At 42.3% G+C, this 22,072-nt stretch overlaps 1 protein-coding gene across 1 annotated transcript in view; it reads left to right on the forward strand.

Moving 5' to 3' along the window:
• MYOM2 (myomesin 2) overlaps positions 1-22,072 on the forward strand; it is a 586,141-nt gene that overhangs the window by 398,663 nt on the left and 165,406 nt on the right. The window lies entirely within an intron of this gene.

Genomic DNA, 22,072 nt, shown 5'->3' on the forward strand with positions numbered 1-22,072 from the left:
TTGCAGGAATATATAGTGCTTGTTGTTTGTTCAAAAACACAGGAGACCCAGAGCCGTCAACTGACCTGCAGCATATAAATATGTTTTACAACGTACTGACCGTGCAGCAAATCATATGCTAAACTCTAAAGAATGAAAAATGATTATGAAGAAAATCTATACATTTTTTAAATATGGAGTGTGGCAATTATTATTTATTATGGTATTATGGGTTATTCGTACAACTCTCGCTTTGTGGTTAGCCGTATCTTGGGATGCGCTATGAGTCAAACATGGAGAAACATTCATCTTATAATAACATTTTACTAATATTCTGTGTTCTCACACTTCTTCTTATAAAAATGATACCCCACTTGTGTGAGTGAACCTATCACCTGTGCCAAATAGATAACTGCGGTTTTTGGCCTGGGCGCCTCCAACATCCAAGAAAACCTATAAAGTCCATACTTTTCTAAACCCTAGTCATAAGTAATGGTGTTACGTGTGTGGATCCCACTACATTCTCTTACACAGAATGGCAGACAAATTTTCGAACATTGGCCAAAAACACAGATTTTCCTCATATTTCTGTAAAGGAAGGTTAAGAAATCTATAGGTATCCCAAGACTTCCTACCTCCCAGGGTTCCCACACGTCAACTAATAGAATGGAACCAGTCAAAACTTGGACATTGAACCGTCAAAGAGATTTTTAAATTGTTACAGTTTTAATCATTTCTTATGTGCACTTGTTTTCTGTCACATTAATAAAGGAAATAAATTACCTTTTTCTTTATCCATACATTGAAGTTTTCAGGGCATTCTAGTTAAGAAACTCGATTTAGGATCCCCATAAGCCTTACCACCCTGGATTCCCATATATCTCTAGGTTTCAGACATGCCCAGGCTTGGTGGGTATTTCTTTGAATGTAGTTTTGTGACATGTGGACTGAAAAAAAGCAAAGAAACCCACCGTTCCACCTTCTCCTGCTGGCAGAAAAGCTGTCTTGTGATTTTAGGTAGAGACTGGTGTCTAGATGGCCTAGTGCTCCAAACCATTCCTTTTCTCACATTTTTCCATGTGGTCAAGTGAACTTTCAGCTTCCTTGATGTTTAGGGTTGCATATTTATCACCTGTAACAAATTGGGGTATTAGATGTGAAGAAAGGGGGCCTTCACAAGTAATAAGTCAGCCATTGTCTTTTTAATGGGAACCAAGTACTCCCTCGTAGCACTTGACTCTCTCAGAGTAGAACAGCAGAGCAGTCCGTTTCTCCTTCACTGCCTGGGAAGCTATTCAGTTTGCTGTCCACTGCTGCTCCTGCAGGTGGGTAAAACACTGACTTCTCTTTCTCACCTGCATGAAGTGCTGGCAGGGTGCTGCTGCTGCATGCCATCCACCTCCCTAAAAAAGGGGTGGAGGAGGAACCCCAGAGTATTCCTGTGGCTCTGGCCTCCCTGGAACAGAATGAGGCACATGGTGGCACCTAGCCAGTTAAAAAATGTTATCCTGGGGTTCAGGGGACATCAATGTTTTTGTTAAAAGTTCATTTAGTGAGGGGATCTCACACATATTGCCTTCCATCTAAATTAGTAAATGGAGGTTGTGCTAGTCCCTGGCCCACATCGGGGAAATCCTCCATGAAGTGCCATTCACTTCATTCGTTGCCTGGTACTCCCAGGGGATTAGGTTGTATCTCAGACCCATAGGGCCAGTTTCCATAATGAAGATTTTGTTATGGTCTTGGTTTATTTTCCAAGACTCCCTGTGCCATACCAGTCGTTTGCACAGCTCTTGGTGCTCTTCTGCTTATTAGGGCATCTTCTGCAGCCCCTCTGCAGTCAATAAGCAGCAAATCGTATCTACTGCAGTCCTCAGGTCCCACAGCCTCCTGACTACTTGCAGGGTCTCTGTGTGTCAGCTAAGTTAAAGGCCAATTCACACAGGTTTCAGGGAAACCATTCTAGTCCTTGGGTCAGCTGGAGTCAAAGTATCAAAGTCCATCCTTGCAGGACATCATATTGCTTCTCCTTCCAGGTGGGCATCCTCCTGACTTTGTTACTCTCTGGTCCATTGTCTTTTCAACTCTCTTTCCCTTGAATGGGGGATTTTATGTGGGTGTGGAAATGTCTACAAACCAATTCCTAGAAGACAGGCACCCCTGGTAAACCTTACAGCGCACATCAAAACTCCATCTGTGTCCAACCCCCCTGCACAGCAATCTGGAACAATCCAATATGGTAGTTCAAGTTATCTGTGGAAAGAGCTACCTTTGGAGCCTCCGCTCTACCCCAAGAAGACATAACTGCTGCATCACTATCCATGAAAACGTCAATGGTGCGATCTTCTTGTGCTGACTCCATAGTCAGACTTCCTCCTTTCTTCCAGTGATTCTGGACAGTCACAGTCCAGGTGCCATGTGAAAAACTAATTACAAAATTCAGATTTCCGCTCCACCCCTTCCTTTCCCATGAACTGGGTCAATCACTCTTAATTGATATATTGTGTGGGGAGGCCGATGATCCCTTCACTGGGAGTAGAGTAATTAACTTGACCAAGTAGGGAGTGACAAAGGCCTGTGCTGAGATAGGGAACACATTTTAAAGTGTCATTGTGTGTAAATAGTGTTAGAAATGGGGGTATAATTGGCAGAGGTATGTGCCTTTGTCCAAGTAGGGACCCTTGCTCCATGTAAGGGTAAGGGGGATACACACTTTAGATAACCCCAGCTCACCCTCTTGGTAGCTTGGTATGAGCAGACAGGCTTCTCCCAAAGGCAATTTGTCAAATATTTGTACTCAAAACACACAGTAAGACAGTGAAAATACCACAAATGGACATCACACCATCGTAGAAAAATAAAGTACCTTTATCCAAACCAAACAAGACCAAAACAACGAAAATCCAACATACATATATCAAACTAGTACTTAAAAACAGTTACTTGCAGAAATAGCACTTGCAGAAACAAATAGCTTCACCTGCGGCTATTATGACGTTGTGACAGGCATAAACACAAAGTACAGTGCAAACTGCGAGGTACGTGGCATCGGGCACTGTGCCACATGGACAGCCAGTAAGCTGGAAAACAAAGTCTATGGACAATGCACTGCATCGTGGAGGTGAGGTGTCAGTGCCGAGGTCGAGGCCTGTACCTTGGTTGACATGGAGGAAGCGAGGTAACGTGTCCACAAGGAGGCAAAATGTTGTGTCCAAGCAAGGGCAAGAAGGCGGGATCGGTTCCTGGTGAGGCGATCAAATTCAAAGAGTTTATAAAGTCACCCTCATCGGTTATCAGCTCTGCAATAGTGAGATGCAGGCGCTGGCAGTGACGGTGTTGGTGCGAGAGCTGGGGTCGGAAAGGCCGATAACTGAAGGAATCAAAGGCTGTCGGGGCTGCGGTGCAGGCGGGGCGGTGTGTCATGCACTTCACGATCAGTGCCCCTGGCCTCAGTGCAGGTCGCGTTGTCATTGGCGGCATCCTTGACAGCGTCAGTTGTTTTACTTGCTTTCTTTAAGTTTCTTCCAGCTCCCAATTTCAGGAACAACCTCCAGAGGAAGAAAACTGGAAAATGTACTTTCTGGCAGGTCAGAACCACCAGCAGTGGAGATCAGGGGAGCTGGTGGTGAAGTCTTTGTGTCTCTGAGACTTCAGAACAGGAGGCCAGCACACACAAACCCTTGGAGATTCTTCTTCAAGCAGGTTCTCAGTCTTTGTCGTCTTCCTTGGTAGAAGCAGCAACTGCAGGCAAACCCAGCAAAGCACACAGAAAATGCGCAATACTACTCCTTACAGCTGTCCAGCTCTCTCATTGGTAATAGGTTCCTCTTGAGGCCAAAAGTGATCTAATTTTCTGGGGTTTAAGGTCCACTACGTATACCCCATTTTGTCTTTGTTCTCTTTGTGGCAAGGGTCTCTGAGCCCAGTCCAAACTAGTCCTGCTCTCTCTGACCCAGCTTCACTACAGTAGGGGAGGCAGCATTGTGCAGAGAAAAAACTGCCTATTCAGGTGTAAGTGAAACTCGTCCCACCACTCTAAATGCAGCCAAGTTCTATTTAGGTCAGCTCTGGGTCTCCCAGAAAAGGCAGGACACACCTCAACCCCCATGGCTGTCTACAGTGAATGCACATCCCCAGCTCCTGTCACTCCAAAACCAGACTGTCAATAAACAAACAGCAGAGGCACACAGAATGGTTTAAATAAGAAAATGCCTACTTTCTAAAAGTGGCATTTTCAAACAAACAATTTAAAAACCATCTCCCTAAACTCCACTTCTTTATCTTGTCTCAATGGAAACTCATACTTGTAAGATTTTACAAAGTAACTCCCATGGGAGACTATGGGGCAGATAGTCTTTCAATAGTAAAAGATAATACATATCACACACACCAGTACCTGTACTACCTTTCACATACACTGCACCCTTTAACTTGGGTCTACCTGAGGGGTGTCTCACATGTAAGAAAAGGGAAGGTTTGGGCCTGGCTAGTGGGTGCACTGGTCAGGTCAACATGGCAGTTGAAAACTGTGTGTGCAGACACTGCAGTGGCTGGTCTGAGTTACTTTTGGAAGGCTACTTGTGTGGATGGCACAATCAGCGCTGCAGGCCCACTAGTAGCATTTGATTTATAAGCCCTGGGCACACTCAGTGCACTTTACTAGGGGCTTACCAGTAAATAAAATATGGCAATCATGGATAAGCAATCATGATAACAATGTACAGAAGCAGCACATGCATTGTGGCAGTGATCAGCAGTGGTAAAGTGCCCAAAGCAACTAAGCAAGCAAAAACAAAATCCAGCACAGCATCAGAGATACAGGAGGTAGAGACAAAACGTCTGGGGAAACCACGCCAAGGATCCCAAATCTAACAGATAGAATGTTCGGGACTGTTAATCTACACTGAAAGTACATGATTACACCTAGGTTCATACCTCACTGGAACACGAGTGCCTCAGTGGAGAACAAAACCGTACTTTAATGTAGATTCCTCCCATAATATTTAATACAGTATAAGATCCAGAGACTTTCAGTAAGCACTACAGACCTACACTATGTCCATTCACACCCCTTATAAATAATATAAGGCCCACACTGGTCCATTCCAATTCTAAAATGTTCCCTCTGCAACAACACACCTGTCAGCAGATACTGGGTGGTGCAAGATGGTAGTCTCACACATGTAGATCGCCCACAAGTGTGCTTGTATGTTCATGTGTAACTAGCCCAGAGCCTTTTGCCCTAACTGTGCAGCAGTGGCCTAATCTTAAAAGGAGGTCAATGGTGATTAGCACTTTCCATCCAAATTACTATAAAATTAAAGTGAATTTAGCTCAGAAGGTGAGACACCCTCATAGTTAAAGTCCAAAAATCTGGCAGTCAAATGTAAAAAATCTAAGGGGATTCAATTTGCGCAACTCATTTCCTACTCCACCTATCTATCCTATTGGGGAGGGGTCTGAAAGCCTACCAGACCATTATAGAAAAAAGCGAGAAACAGAATGTCCCTTCCTGGCACTACACTGTAGGCCCACTCCCTTTGGGGAGAAAGAAATGAGAGTGGTTAACTCCCTTTCTGCTGACCCATGTGCCAGAATCGCACCCAAGGGAATGTGGCACCTCACTGCCTATCACAACTTAATTTACAACCCTATATATGATTGCATTAAATTGTGTAGTATTTAGTTCCTACTGTGAGACACTGGGATGGACATTCTGTTATTGTGTCTGTTAATTGACTTTTGAGTTCTGAGCTTTTGCCCAAACAAATTCTACCTTCATCAGAAAGCTGTGACTGATTGTCCTTCCTACCACAACAGTCATGTGCAGAAAATGTTGTAATTGGCCCAGTGTACGGAGCCTTAGTAGGACAGACCCCAGAAAACCAATGCAATTTGTGGAAAGAGTAGAAGGTCATTATGACCAATTAGAGCCTCTCCCTTTTGTAAGCAAGGACCATTTCATTCATGCAAAAGTAGCACCATATAGCGTATAACACTTGCATTGCATTCATACTTTATACTATGTGCTATAGTCTACATACTATGTGCATATCAATATTTTTAGAAATGGAGTTTCTGGTTGGTTAGTGTATGCACTTAAGCTAGGCAGAACTCACCCCTCTAGTCACGGTCAGGGAGTTAAACACACAAGATAACCCCTGCTCACCTTTTTGTAGCTTGGCAGAGCAGTCAGGCTGATCCCAGAGGCAATCTGTAAAGCGTTTGCGCAACACACACACACACCAGTGACACACTAGGCACACCACTTAAAAGAGACTCCACACAGAGGTGTTTAAAATATAACTTGTATTATATATAAAACACATAGGCCAGAATCCCATAAATCACATTCAGTTTGCCATCGAGGCAAATTGACATAAGCATACAATTAGCATGATACAGTAAATATCCTTGTATAGGTCATAGATCATTCTGCCATAAGGCATTTGTCATATACACAATCATTTAGTGGACTAAAGCACACACTTAGAAGTTTCACGTCATGAAGAAAACATCTCACAAACCACAATACTGCACATAATGTAGTCCTGAACACAACATTTAGAGCAAGAAATGCAGGCTATTAGATTATGCCTGAATCACCAAAACATCATTGCACAGGGATCCCCATATACACAGCTCACCTGCACTGCTCTCTCAGTTATGCAGTAACTATTTTGAGCCTGCAGGGCACAGGGATGCCTGTGCTCTTAGAATTGGCTTTTCGATACTTTGAGTGGTTGAGGGTTTCCCTCCCGTCTTGCTAATGGTTTGGGTTTCCTCCAGGCCCCCCAAGTTATGGACAAATCAAGTGGAGGAGGGGGGCCTCATCCGATACTTCCCCCACGATCAAGGCATCCAGCAGCTACTCACATCCATGCGGTACAGATGTAAGCCAAGTGAATCACTTAATCTGAGGACTGGCACGGGAGGCTGGCAGATCAGGCCAGGCCACTTCATGCCCTGAGCCGTCTGGACTGCTAGGGAGTGCTGCGGTGCTGAATGCAGCATCCCCTTTTACTGGCTGAGCACGGAGCGAAGTCTCCGTCAGCTCCACTTCAGTCTCCACAGCCTTCTGTGCCTTCTGGGACAGCCAGCCCTACCCACTGTGACATTGGCATCGCCCAGCAATGTGGGGGCCTCCAGGCTGGGATTCCCTTAGTCTTGGGCGGCATAATCCTATACAGCCCAGGGCCAAGTAAGCAGAGCCCCGGCTATAAACCACTGTGGGACCACACACCAGCCGCCCAGGAGAGGGAGAGGGCTTCTTCCACCTCAGCCCTCTCCTCCCGTCACTTTAACCCACAAGACAAGGGCATCGCTGCACGCGCTAGAACAAAATTTCTGAACAGCACTCTCCATGACTTAGGATGTAAACCAAAAGCGCTCCTCACACACTTTACTTTCAACATAAAAGAAGGGAAGATCACTCCAGTCCTTCTCCTGCAGGAGTTGCAGGCTAACCCACCCCTACACTATAGAAAAGGGGAAGCATTCCTCACAGCTCTTCAACTCTCCTTTTAGGCAGGTATCTTTTAGATCTGACACAGATCTCTCATGAAGTCTTTGATTGCACTGAGACTTCCAACAGGAGGCAAACACACACAAGTCATTGGATATTTCTCCACAAGCACGATACCACAGCAGGGCAAAAAGAGTCAGTCCTTTTCCTCCACCACGGACAGAAGAAGCAACTGCAGGCCAACCCACCCCTCACTCAAAAAAGGCAGCACTCCTCGCACAGTCAGTCCACTCTTCTTCTTGCCTGGGTCCTCATGTTTCTTGTAGTAATCTCAAGTCTTGGGGTTTTAGCTCAAATACTTATACCCCATTTTGTCATTGTTCTCTTTGTGGCAAGGTTCTCTGAACCCAGTCCAAACCAGTCCTGTCCTCCCTGGGCAGCATGACCACAGGAGGTGTAGACAGCATTGTGCAAAGGAGACGCAACCTATTCAGGTGCAAGCAAAACTCCTCCCATCACTCTACATGCATACCAGGTCTATTCAGCCTAGCAATGAGTCAACCAGGCAGTGCAGGGCACACCTCAACCCCCCCCCACGCCCCCAGTGACAGTCTAGAGTGAATCCACATCCCTAGCTCCTGTCACTCCAACGTCAGACGTTGAATACACAAACAGCCAGAGCCACACAGAATGGTAAAGCAAGAAAATGCCCATTTTCTAAAAGAGGCATTTTGAAATCCATAATTTAAAAACGTCCTTTACTAAAAGGTGCATTAATAAATTCTGAGATCAGAAAGCCTAAATTCCCTATTGAAAGTTACACATGTAAAAAAAGGTTAGTGTGCAGTCCCAATGATAAGCCTATGGGACAGACATACATTAGTCATTACATTATACATCCATTATACATACATTAGTGAAAAAAGAAATACATAGCATTTCACTATCAGGACATGTCACACAGATGTCCTACCTTTCATATACTGTGCACACTGCCCATGGGGTTCCTTTAGCCTGACTTAGGGGTGCCTTACATGTAAGGAAAGCTTTAACAGCTGTGCATGCAGACACTACAATAGTAGGTCTGAGACTCTTTTACAGGGCTCATTTACAGGGCTACTCATGTGGGTGGCACAGCCAGTGCTGCAGGCCCACTAGCAGCATTTGATTTATAGGGCCTGGCACACACCGCGCACTTTACTAGGGACATACCAGTAAATCAAATATGCCAATCATGGATAACCAATCATATTCACAGTTTACACAGAGAGCATACTCACTTTAGAACTGATCAATAGTGGTAAAGGGCCCAGAGTCGTATAGTCACCAAAAACAGGGTCTGTAAAATAGGAGGCAAAAGGTTTGGGGATAAACCTTCAAAAAGGGCCAGGTCTTTCACATATGCATATTTATTCTATACCTTAACTAATAAACTGTGCTATCACACACGTTTTTTTACAACTCCGCAAAGACAACACAGAAATAGTAATATTTAATGTTTTGTGATTATTCTGAGTATCAGAATGTTTAACGTTAGAAGAAAATGGGTTTCGTCAAGAAAAAAATACATATTGTATTAGTTGGATGGATAAATGAGCATCCTCGGTTGGATATATTGATGCACTTTTCTGTATACTGTGGATTTGCTTCTGCGTCCTTTGGTAAGCAGTCATAAAATATCGGCATGTTCTGTTGATGTTCCAAAACATTTTGCCAAACTTCATGTGAATTTCGATTTGAATAAGTGCGACTTGCTCTTGGCTTGCTCCAGAATTGTACGAGTAAGTTTCATACAATGTCACACAGGAATAATTGTTTTATAGTTCAAATTACCGCTTCCTGAAATTGCAGTCAGTACTGACGACCAATGTAGTAAGTGACTTATTTGTTGTGTGCTGGTATTTTTTTTATTTACAGCAGTGTAAAAGGTGAGAGCATCAACCCACCTGCCTTAACAACAAACTACCGTGATCACTCAAAATAATGGAATCTTGGTAGTGAGGACTGAATAAGGAAGATTGTTCATAAAACATCATAACAGTGTAAGGCTCATTGAGCATGGTAGTTGAAATGCCTCAGCCATCGATCAGTCAATTCATAAAAACAGAAAACAAACACTGGTAATGCTATGATTCCTGTTGTAAGTAAAGATAAGGCATTGTAAACACCTAGTCAGCGACATTCCCAAATCAAAAATGAAAGTAGTGCTGAGTTTTTTTTATTTGCTAGCAATATTAGGAAAGAAACCACAAAATGCGTTCACCCTCAAAGTAGTCTCGATTTTCCTGACAAGCTAACCACTTTGGGGCATATCAGCAACGAGGCGATAGAAAATTATTGCCGCTTTTGCGTCCGTTTTCGGACGAAAAGAGGCGATCATTTTAACGCCTAATCTGCAAGGTCAAGCTAGCGCGTGAAACCGTGCATTAGCGCCTGTTTTTTGAACGCCCAGCTTTGTATCTCTAATGAGATGAAAAGTGGGGGTTCCTGCCCAGAATAATGGGAGAAATGTCGCTAAGCGACATTTCTCCTATTATCAAGTCTCACGCAAAGCAGCCTAGCTACAAGAAAAGTAGCGATAACCTCTGTTATCGTTACTTTCCTTACGCCTGCTTTGAAACTGACTTAGCCATGATATCCTATGTAAGGTGGATATCATGACTATGTGAGGCCCTATCAGCAAGCTTTCGCCAAAAGTTGTGCGATTATCGCTGGAATTCCAGCGATAATCGCACATTTGGCAGCTTGCGCTCTGAATTTTATCGCTTTGGAGATAGGCGTTGCTGATAGCATGCTATCTCCGCGATAAAATTTAGAGTTGGCCGGTGATAATTATCCTCACGCTAAGAGCGCTGAGCGATAATTATCACCGGCCCTTGCTGATATGCCCCTTTATATATTTCCCATTTAAAAAATAGGTCTTACAAGTCAATGTAACATTTTCTTGGGCTTCCTCCCGCCCACGCTCTGCTTCATTACTAGAATTACAAATATTGCGTTATATATTTAGAGGTGCCTACTGCACATGAAAAAACAAAAGGTTTTGGATCAAAATGAATAGAAATGTATGGGCTAGTGTTACATTGAAAACGGTAATCAAAAATAAATGTGATTCCAGACCTGCCCAGGATCGGCTACAAATGACTTTGATGAGAGCCTTTCGAGATTCCACAAAGGCCTCAATATGGCGTTTGCTTGAGTAGCTATCATATATGTCTTGACTTTTTTTTTTAACACTTTTTGTTGTTAAAGTTGCACACAGTTGATTACAACAGTTATTGTAAACCACATCACATCAACACCATTAGGTCGTCCTTTCAGTTGACAAGCAAGAGTACATTTTTAGCTTAGAGTTCTTTACACCCTCCTGCTAGATCTCTATCATAGGGTCTCCCCCTCCCGAGACAGCTGGGGTACATAGTTGTCCTCTGAAAATGTTCCACTTGTTCCAGATTCGTTCCCATTTCTGGGGGCATCCCCGTTTTTCATAGATGGCTTTTTCTGCCACCATCGCCCAGTCCACATCTCTCTCCCATTCCACCATGGTGGGCGGTGTCTCCACTCCCCATTTCCTTGCGATGTTTTGTTTGCCTATTGCACAACCTAGTGTGACCAAAAAACACCCCTTACTAGTGAGGTCTGTCGGTCCCCATGTATTGAGCAGACATAGTTGTGGTGTTTGCTGTAGTTGTTTGCATAGCACCGTCCGTAGCTGTGACACTATTGTGCCCCAGTATCTCTGACTGGGAGAGCAACCCCACATGACGTGGAAGAACGTACCCTCCTCCACACATTGCCGTCAACATATAGCGTTCTCTTTTCATTTCATTTTTGTCATAGTGTTACAGGAGTAATATATATGTGATTACTTGAGCATATGAAATATAAGACTATTGAACCCTAGAACTGCAAGTGCAGCTTGATGATAAATGATAATCCACAATTGGAATGTTTAAATAGGAGAAGCCATTGAGGTGCTCCGAGTACTGTTAGTTGACCCTCTCTTGCAACAGGCTAATGGAATATTAGAAGAGCAGTATGGAGTGAGCGGATAACATTACAGGCATATTTATGGGACAAAAGCTTTTACTGGTCCTCGAGGTAGTCAAAAATCGTAGCTAGTAACTGTTTGTCAGCGGTCCAGGGCAGAAGTTAAGTAGACTTATGACGAAAAAATGTATAGCCCGGCTTCTGATATTTCCTCATAAGATTAGTTTTTTTGACTTTTTTAGCAGAGATATTAGGTTGGCAATGGCTCATGTCGAAAGGAACTTTCATGTTTTTCATAAATATGTGAAAGTTTACTTAACATTATGGGTCCGATTCCGATCGGGTCCTGAATGCTTTCCGTACGACTCGGATCGGGGTAGTCCGACCAAATGAGTATGATGCATTTGAATGCATCCGGATACGATTCGGTCTGACTCCCACTGACTTCAATGGGAGCCTGTGCACCAAACGCGTACACAGGCTCGGATTGGCAAAAGGGGTGGTTGGGGATAATCGTGCACCCTGTGGCACCCTGTGACCCCTTGGTGACTGCCTGGGAAGAGGGGATCCATGGATACCCCCACAGGCCCGATTCGGAGGGCCCCATTAGAAGTGGGGCCTGTTACAGGCCCCTAAAGACTGATTCTGGAGCCTTTTAGTTTTGGGCAAACCGAATCGAAAAGGCTGTCCGAATCATTCATCGTACTTGCTCGCTCAGAAAACATAGTCCATAGAGCTGACTAAATCAGGTCCGGAAGGCTCCATCACTCTGAATTCCTTCTGGAACCGATTCGGTCAGTGCTAAGGGTTTCCAGGCATTGTACTTGGTCGTTCGGAACTGTGAACGATTCAGTGAGACAAATGGCCTCCAGATCGGTTTAAGCAATTCCGATTCAGAGCCCTTCCGAACGAGATCGGAATCGGGCCCTATGTATAGACTATTGGAAACTTGGGGGTCTATTGCGATTTGTCCGCTCGCCACCGCAACAGCTAAAGGGGCATTAGGATGCACCTGCCACACTGGCGGGTGCATCCCACATTTTTTACATTGCGGCGGGCAGTGCTGCAAGCAGCACCCGCGGCAAGGTAAAAAATGCATGTTGTGTATTCGAATGCACAACGTGTCTGCCACCTTGTGCATGGAAATGCTCTGGGGTACCCCCCAATCGGTACCCCTCACAGCCCCAACACCCTGGGGGCCCGCTACGGGCCCCTAACAGCAAAGTCTGCAAGCCTTTCCATAGCGGCAATGCCGCCATGGAAAGGCGAGTGACTGCCTGCATCTCAATATGGATGGCAGTGTCTTGCAGACACCGCCACCATATTAAACACTTTTTCCGCCCGGTCGATGAGTTGACTGGCGGAAAACCGGCGAAGGATCTTTCCGTCCAATGGGGTCCCCCCGCCATCGTAATGTGGTGGGGGTAAATGGGAGGCGGGCGGTGAATGTTGGCGTGCGGATCGCCACTGCCATGCAGGCGGTGGTTGCCATCCGCCCGCCAACATAATCGACCCCTAGATTTTTATATCATATTCCATAACTGTGATGTATATCTTTTGACAAAGAAGCCATAATATGCTCATTCATTTGTGTAAACTTCAGAGTATAATTTTGCACATTCATTTGTATGAGCCCCCAATATAACACTCATCACCCATATGCATGTTTGGGGCCGTATCAGTGTACCAGATTGAATCTTAAAACCACTGAGAAGGGCCACATGGGATAGAGTGGGTCGTTTTGACCCTCAGGAGCGTGTTACAGGGGTTTTCATCAGGACTGGGATGATGACATACTATGTTTCTTATGTGCTGCCTTGTGTTTTGACCCTCAGTGATATGCTAAGGATCAGCCTTTTGGTGGGTGTATGCACGTCTCACTTCACAGCACAGAGATGTGTGTACTATTTGAAGTAATGTGGCTACATCTTGAGCTGGGATGGAATAAAACCTCAAGAGCAATCTAGTCAAGTTTAATTTATTTTGAGACAGAACTCCAACGGATGTCCACATAACATGAGACAATAATAAAACAGAAGTACATAATACATAATAAAATCAGCAATAAAAAGTGTTAAACCTCCAATCTATTACATAGTTCAATAAGGAGCATCATTTGCTGTCCTTTATAAAGTGACGACATACATGGCATCACAAAAGAAATGCAAGTATTGCATACTATTATCATATAAATGCAACCTTTGGAAACAACATCATGCACAGCCCAATGGAAAATATGTAAACATTACATGACCCAAAAAAGCACTTTAGTCGGAGCAATCTTCAATAACTTTGTGACTAAATCTGCAATTTGTTGTTTTAGCCGAGCTTTAAAGCATGTGATGTGGTGGTAACTTGTTATGAAAGCATCTTTTCATTAGGCCTGGGCGGTAAATTCCGTTCCGCTCGCGGAATTTGCGGAATTCGCGTAATTTCGCGTTCCGCGGAGAACGCGAAATTGCTCAAAAGTCTGCTTTCCGCGATTTTGCGAAATTTTTGCTTGTTCGCGTTCTCAAAATGCGTGTTCGCGAGATATTTCTCCCCGAGCACGCAAACAGCAATTGTGAACAGGAAAAAAGCATCGCGAACAAGCAATTCCGCGTGTTCGCGGAATTTCTGCATGTTCGCGGAGATTTTTTACCGTTTCGCGGAGATTTGCGTAACGCAATTACGCAAATTCCGCCCACCCCTACTTTTCATTACAGGTAAGTCACATTCTTCATGCATAAGTCACATGAAGGCAAATACTTAGACTCATTAGTTCTCTGTAAAATCAATAATGCTACATTAGAACACATTCAGAAAGTCATTCTGTACACGTTATGTGCAATTCTCAATATTAAACACGTAAAAGAATGAGCTAGTGAAAGACAACACAGTTTTACCTAGTTATCAGTAACATGTGCAGCCTGAAAGTTGGTATAAAGATCATCAATCGTATGCAACACATCTTTGAAGCCATCAGATGTTCTTGATGAGACAGCTAAGTGTTTATCCTGGTAATACCATCATGGTATACCCTTACAGTCTTTTCAAGAAAGGGCCACATGATCCAGTAGTCTCAGATAGAGAGAGCATTTAACAAAAGAGGATTTCGGACAAAAGATTTAACTTCTGGAAGTCGTTTTAGTTTTTGATTCATTTAATTCAAACAACAGTATATTTGGTTCAGCTTACCTATTAACAATAAGTAAGCGGGAGGATGATGCCTTCTGAACAATATTTTATTCTTTTAAATTTGTACACACCCTGTATAGAGTTTGATGTTGCTTTCACAATCTTGCGAGACAGTGGACACTTGATTTACCCTGTATGGATAGGGGACCAAGAGATTCTTCAAAGATATTTCAGTGTGACCACTATTATTAAGGTAAATCACAATGCATTATTGTAAAGTATACATGTGGTAACACTGTGCATATAAGTGTAACACGGTAAACGTATAAAGACTGCCCTCAGAGGTAAGGGTCTTGTTTGTTCGTCAGGTTTGGGCAAGGCTAACACATGTTCAAATGTTCTATATAGTTAAAATGGAAGAATTATGATAATCTATATAAATCATGTGCATAATATGGAATATTGATCCAGCGGGTTACCAACCTCAGGTACTTAAACACCACATACTCACCTGGGCCCATAAAACACACATTCACATTGGCTGGTAAATACCGCTGGGGGGTGCATTTTTTATAGATGCCTTTTTATGAGATTACCTGTCAGATTTTAACTAATCTTTCACTGATCAAAAAGTTCTTTCCTCGGGTCAATGGACCTATTAGTTGGAACTAGTTGATGGTGAAATGACATAGAATGTATATTTCTTATTATTTTGAAATAACCACAGACTCGGGAGAAGTTTAAATGTTTATATAGTTAATTAATGTGAGCCAAAACAAGAATACAGTATGAACTCCATTTCTCCAAGGAGGAAAAGTCAATTATTTAATCAAACAGTCACCTATATTAGAATGACGTTTCACATTGACAGTACTTCAGAAAGGAGAAGATAGAAAGAGCAGTACATTGACATACTACACAGAAATATATTTACCTAGGATGGTGTGGAAACCAACCCCTTGGCCAAGGAGCTGGAAGGGTCCCCTGGAAAACATCAGGTGACAAAGACTTCAGGGCAGGTTTCAGGACAGAATTCAGCACAGGATAGGAGACCTCTTCTAGATCCGACGCCTGCTTTGCACCCCTCTCTGACACTATCTTCCTCCTTGAATCTTCCGTGATTTTCTAATTATTTGCCTTATTTCCCTCCTCAATTCTTCCGCGATCTTCTTCGTATTAATTAACTTAGATTCTAAGTCTGCAAATCGATTCTTCTTCAGCATTCGTTCAGCTCTCGGACAGCCTCCCGGTCTCTCAGCATCTCTGCATCACAAGCCTTTCTAACTAACTAGACTACCTCAATTATACCTTTCATTACTCATGTACCACCCATTAATGTTTCAACTTTATGAAACTCCTAATTCTAATTGGACAGGCAAGGGGGGAATGATCATCACCCCATGCTAAGTTTTAATAATTTTCTTTGGTTCTTTGTTTAATGTTCCCGCCCCTTAATTCTTATTCCCAAGCATTATTTCCCACTCATACTCAATCTTTATCAGACAAATGTATACATTTGATGTTCGTTTCCATTCAGCTTTCAGGCTGTCCATCAGGTTCCCAGGCCATGTAGCAATGATGGCCTTGGACGGGTTTCAAATACTACATCACAGCTTCTCAGCTTGTTATTACTGCGCCTGTGTAAAAGTCATGTGTAGCGCAGGCTTCACTCTCTCTCAGAGGCCCAAATACGAACTAGTAGAGAGGTCAAAAAGAAACATATTAATTTCAGAATAAAATTATTTCACTGTATACCACCTCTCTACTCTAATTCCATCTACTGATAAAAGCTCTCCCCGCATTAGTATTTAGTAAAACAGCTTGTTTTAGTTTCAACATAGCAGATGCTTAGCATGTGAGCTTTCAAGCGGCCATTTTTAAAACAACTGTGCAGGTCCCGAAATTTCCCTCCAAGTGAAATAACATAATTCTGCGAAGATGCAGTTGACGCATGCGCAGTACAGTTTCCGGTGTTAGCAGACATTTTAACTTTCACTCGGGTTACTTCTTAGTAAAACACATAAGCAAGCTTCATCTTGCTAAAATATGTAATGAGGTGCATATTAATTTACAATATACATAATTAGTAGAGAGTTACGAGTTATATGAGAGGATTGCATCCGAGCAAGTCTCTTTTAAATGAGTCCTTGCTCCATCAATCCCCTCTCTGTTGGCATTTGTGCCATCACAAAATTACCCATCACCAAACCAGATACCAACTTTAGCACATCTCAATTCCCTTTCCAGTCTGTTCATTTCCTTCCTCATCTTTATCTTTCAAATTTTTCTTTTTCTTATATAATTCGCCTTTCATTTCTTCTAACTGAATTTCTTCCTACTTTCTTTTCTTTTCCTTTTCATTTACTTCATATCTCTTTCTCTTTCTACAACATTTGCACCATGTCATTATGGCTAAGACTAATATTATTATTCCAAGTATAGGTAGTATTATTTGGCCTATATTAGTAAACCAAGTCCCTATTGAGGTAATACTATTTGTTAATTTCTTCCATACACTATCAACTTCCAGTGGTTTCAGATCTTCTTCCAATTTCGAAATATTTTTAATGTATCCTCCAATTTCAACACTTTTGTCAGGAATATAAGTGCAGCAATGTTGCGCTTTCAGCATTTTACAGACTCCGCCCTCTTTTGCCAACAATATATCAAGAGCAAGTCGATTTTGCAAATCCATTGATCTAATTGCAACCATTTCAGTATTGATCATTAAGAACCCTCCAGCAGTATCAGTGTATCAGTGTATTCATAGACGATCAACTACTGTAGACAATTGACAAATCTTTCGTGAATTCAGAAGGACTCCCACTGAAGGTATCAATGTACTAAATATATCACCTACTATTCCTGAAAAACTAGCTCTTTTCCTTCATGTTAGTTTGTTTGAGTTTTCATTGCTTCCAGTGATTCTTTTTACATGACAGACTTTAGGGAATACTATCCCAAAATAGCAACTCCCATACCAATGTGCAGGCAGCCTAAAATAGGCTTTATTTCCACACACATAATAGACTCCAGGAAATACCGGATCTGTTCCCCCTTTTAGTCCCCATCCTCCGATTACCAAAAAGTTATGTTCACTTTTACTGGAACCAATAAGTACATTGTTATACTCAGTTTTTAATCTATGGAGGCAGATCTTCCCTTTCTTTTCAAAATCTAGAGACATCGCAGCATGAGTCTTGCCATCTCTATATATTCCCTCTTTCTCAGCCCATTGAGGAATTTGCGGTTTCTTTTCAGAAGCCTTTCTTTGGAAGTCCTGTCTCCTTTCCTCTACTAAATTCAAAAATATATTTTCTTCTTCGTGTAATGAACATGTTAGATTGTTTTTGTGTGCTTCTGATATATCTATTGTTTTCATAGTTAAGAAATATTCACCCATAGACTGTGCGTCTTTAGTACTAAGAACTGGATTCATACTCTTGCGAATAAGAACCTCTGAAAATATCATATCTACATTTGAGTAATAATATTGTAATTTTCCTGTTCTATAAAATAAACTACCTAATATACTACATGAAATACCATATGTTAATGGTAACTGGTGATTGGTGACACCTTCTGCTACTGATGCTGGTAATTTCATGCATACATAACAATCACTAATCTCCATGGTGTCTCCGTACTGAACTAATAGCTTTGTGAATACATTTAAAGCAGTGTCATTATTTGTCACAGTGTGATGTAAATCTACCTCATCTGGTGCTTCTGATTCTGCTCTATTTCCTTTTAAGTTAGCCACTCTTTCTTTAGTATCTGTGTTATTTTTCTTTTCTGTCACCATTAAATAAGGAATTGCTACAGTTAATATTAACCAGAATATAAGTAGTAGAAGTATACTACAAATACATATTCTACAACACTTCTTTGTACAAGTTTGTTTTGTTCTTCGAGCAACCCTTTCATCAAACATTTTAATTTAAGAAGATTCCTCTTCTTTTCTTTGCTCTATTTTATGACTTTTATTTATTTGATCTTCAAGGAGGTCTCACTTCTTCGTCAATCTGTTTGACAGTTAATTCTTCGTCACTTTCTTCATTCAAATCTAGATTCTCAAATTCTTCAAGAATCATATAGGTACATTCAGGACCTTTGAACTTATTATTTAAAATTCACAGTCTTTGTCTCCTTTGCTGGGGTTTTGCAATCAATTCCCCAGACTGACTAGAGATTTAATTTGTTTGTTCAGGTTCTTCACTTATTGTCTTTAAGTGATACTTTAATCTTTTAACGCCACCTGGCCACCTTTTCTGACCTTTTTGGCTTGTACTGCACTGTCACTTTCCTCGTCTCTTTCAAGTATTCTTTTACTTTCATTATATTGTGGCACAATTTGATTATCTTCGTCTTCAGATTCCCTCTCTATCTGTCCTTGTTCAAGGCTTATTTTTGTGACATCCTCTGCCTGAACGTGTTCCTCTTCCTCTATCTGGTCCTGTTCACGTCTAATTTTGGCTTGTTCTTCTTCCTGATCTTGGTCTTCTGATCCTAACTGGTCCTGCTCAGATCTTACTGCACTTTGCTTTTCTGCAGCCTGAACGTGTTCTTCTAGGCCTATTTGTCCCTCCTCAGATTTGTGAATGTTTTGCTTCACCTCTGTCTGAGTATATTTTTCTCTACTTATCTGGTCCTGCTCAGGGTCTCCAACAGTTTTATTCACCCTTTCCTGTGCTTGTACTTCTACACCTGTCTGCTCCTCACTAGTTTCCTGCCTTTCTAGTCTGGTTCTGCTTCTTGTTTTAATAATCACTTCAGGTATGTCAACCGCAGGTATCCAGTCTTCCTGACTTGTACTCGGTTGTTCTTGATCAACTACTTCAGAACCTGTTATTCTAGATTCTTCAGCTGTACAACCTTTGGCACCCTTAACTGCTTGTGTCAGTTGTGATTCCTTTTCCTCAGGAGCTGGTACTCTTTTGGTATGACTGGCATGGATCCAGTTAGGCAAACATGCACATTTCACTGCTGTTGTTGTAACCAGTATGACCTGTCGTGGCTTATCCCACCTGGGTTCTAGGCACGACTCTCGGGTGTGATTCTTCACTGCCACCCAGTCTCCGGGATTTAGATCATGTGCTTGATCCGGCTGCCTGGCAACTGCGTCCTCTCCAACCTGGCGAGAGTCAGAACGCACTAGGTCAGCCAATCCTTTACAATAATTTAATACCAGATCATCAGTTATACTCAACAGTTTGTGTCCTGGTATATATGCTAGTCTCATTGCTCTTCCCATGAGAATTTCATGGGGACGCGAGCCGGTGTTTCTATCAAGAATGTTTCTGAGTCCCATCAGAACAAGAGGTAATGCATCTGGCCAACACAGTGATGTGGATGCACATACCTTTGCCAGTCTCGATTTGATTGTGCCATTCATTTGTTCTACCACTCCAGAAGCCTCTGGGTGATATGCACAGTGCAGTTTTTGTTCAATTTTAAATGCTTCACAGATTAACCAAATTATTACATTATTAAAGTGAGATCCTCTATCTCATTCCACAGTTACGGGAAAACCAAACCGCGGAATTAGCTCCCTCAACAACAGTCTGGCAATTGTTATGCTGTCATTTCTTGTAGTAGGGTTTGCCTCCACCCACCGTGAGAACAAGCAGACTATGACTTGGACATATTTCAATCCCCTGCATGGTGTTAGTTGGATAAAATCTACCTGCAACCTCACAAATGGTCCTTCTGCCTCCCCTATTCTTCCCCAACTGACCACTGTCTTTCTGCCTGGGTTCATTTGTTGACAAGTTAATCATCTCTGGCAAAGACTTTCTGCGACAGCCCTAAAACTTGGATTATACCAATCCTGTCTAAAGAGCCTGATCATGGCGTTCCTGCCTACATGTGTGTCTCCATGATACATTCGGGCAATTTGAGAGAGTAAACAGTTTGGCATTACTGGTCTGCCATCTTGGTAAATCCACACATCATCCTCTGTTCTCCTTTAGCACCCTGTTTTTATCCATTCCTCCTTTTCACTCACTTCCACTTCATCCTGTAATTGTCTTACCTCATCCCATGTCTCCAGTGCCGAGAGTAGCATAAGTTGGCATTTGATTCCACTTGTTTCAATTTTCCTGTTTGGTGCCATTTTATTTTTGGCACGGTACCGGGCAACTTGGTCAGCGTATCGATTACCAGCCACCACATAGTCATTTCCTGACTGATGTGCAGCACACTTGACCACTGCCACTTCTTTTGGCAATTGTATTGCTTCCAACAGTTCTTTCACACATTTTCCATTTTTAATAGGGGATCCTGAAGAAGTCATGAAATCCCTCATCATCCAGAGCTGGCCAAAGTCATGCACAACCCCGTAACCATACTGGCTATCATTGCAAATGGTTACTTTCTAATTGTTCCCAATTTTACATGCTTTAATTAAAGCTATCAATTTGGCTACTTGTGCAGACTTGACTCCTGGTAAATAGGATGCTTCAACCATTCCAGCCAATGTGCATACAGCATAAACAGCACTTAATCCTCCTTCTTCATGTCTCATGCATGAGCCATCTACAAATAGCTCATGCTCAGTTTCTTTCAGGGGCTCTTCCTGTATGTCTGGAAGGGGCTTGGTGCATAACTCAGTGACATCCAGACAATCATGCTCAACTTCATCTCTTACTTCTTACCCACGTACATCACAATGGATTCACTTTGTTTAAGACTCATGCAAGTAGCAGCTACTGCTTTTGAACAGCCAGGTAATGCTACAGGGTCCAAAGTAGCAGAAAATCATGCTATTGGACGTCTCATCAAACCATGTCGTTGGGTTAACACTGAAAGGGCACAATTTTCTCTTTCAGAACAGAAGAGTGCAAATTCTTTTGTATAATCTGGCATATCTAGAGCTGGAGCTTCACACAAACTATTTTGTAATTTCACAATCATCATCCCAAACTACTGGGTCCTTTTCCCGTTTGCGTGTCATCTGTATTAGGGGTTTAGCTAACAAAGAAAAACCTACAATCCACTGCCTACAACACCCCACTACACCAAGAAACATTCTGATTTCTCTCTGGGTTTGCGGTAACTGCATTTGTTTTGTTATTTTTATTCTTTCAGGGGTCACTTTTCTCACTCCTCTTTCTATTTGGTGTCCCAAATATCTGACTCCAGTTCGACAAAATTGTTTTTATCTGGAGACACTTTGTGTCCTCCATCAACTAAATGATTTAATAAGGCAATTGAATGAGTAACACAATCATCTCGCAACTTTGAAGCTATTAACAAGTCGTCAATATATTGGACCAGAACTGAACTTCTGGGCATCACTAGTGTTTCTAGACACTTTGATTGAAGATTGAAGGACTTTCTGTATACCCTTGAGGAACTAAATGAAAAGAGATACTGGCTGTCTGGGTGTAAAGGAATAGAAAAGAATGCTTGGCAGAAATCAATTACAGTAAACCACCCTGCATTCCATGGTATTTGATATAGAATCACTGCTGGATTTGGTACTATTTGGCAACAAGGCAGAACAACCTTATTAATTTT

This window comes from Triturus cristatus, chromosome 6 (assembly GCF_964204655.1).
Source record: "Triturus cristatus chromosome 6, aTriCri1.1, whole genome shotgun sequence".
Taxonomy (NCBI): domain Eukaryota; kingdom Metazoa; phylum Chordata; class Amphibia; order Caudata; family Salamandridae; genus Triturus; species Triturus cristatus.